This window comes from Morone saxatilis, unplaced genomic scaffold, assembly GCF_004916995.1.
Source record: "Morone saxatilis isolate NCDOM2014 unplaced genomic scaffold, NCSU_SB_2.0 Contig9, whole genome shotgun sequence".
Lineage (NCBI taxonomy): Eukaryota > Metazoa > Chordata > Actinopteri > Moronidae > Morone > Morone saxatilis.
In genome coordinates, this window is record NW_023340268.1 from 962,477 (window position 1) to 962,823 (window position 347).

At 36.3% G+C, this 347-nt stretch overlaps 1 protein-coding gene across 1 annotated transcript in view; it reads right to left on the reverse strand.

Moving 5' to 3' along the window:
* LOC118342849 overlaps window positions 1–347 on the reverse strand; it is a gene marked incomplete in the record, with an annotated part of 5,838 nt that overhangs the window by 3,480 nt on the left and 2,011 nt on the right.

The following is a 347-nucleotide window of genomic DNA, read 5'->3' on the forward strand; positions in this document are numbered from 1 at the left end:
TTTTGACGCATTAATACATCTTACCAGACCAGTTTGGAACCAGGTACAGTGAATGCAACCTCGCTGCTGTCGTTTTCCAGGAAGTGTGTAAGAATATATATTTTTTGCATGCTATTTGCATCGCAGCTGGTAATAATAGATTTCATGCGACATCATCTGAGTGTTGTGTAAAGGACGTTAAGCTGAATTATCAATGAAAAAAATGAATGATGTGCTCCACTAACAAAACAAACGGTTTTACCTGTGAGATATTCTTGCACTGTCCCATGAATAGTGGGGTGTTTTCTTTCTTTCTTTTACAAAGTAGAACTACTTAAGTAACTCTAAGTAGCTTTAGTTATCTAAAC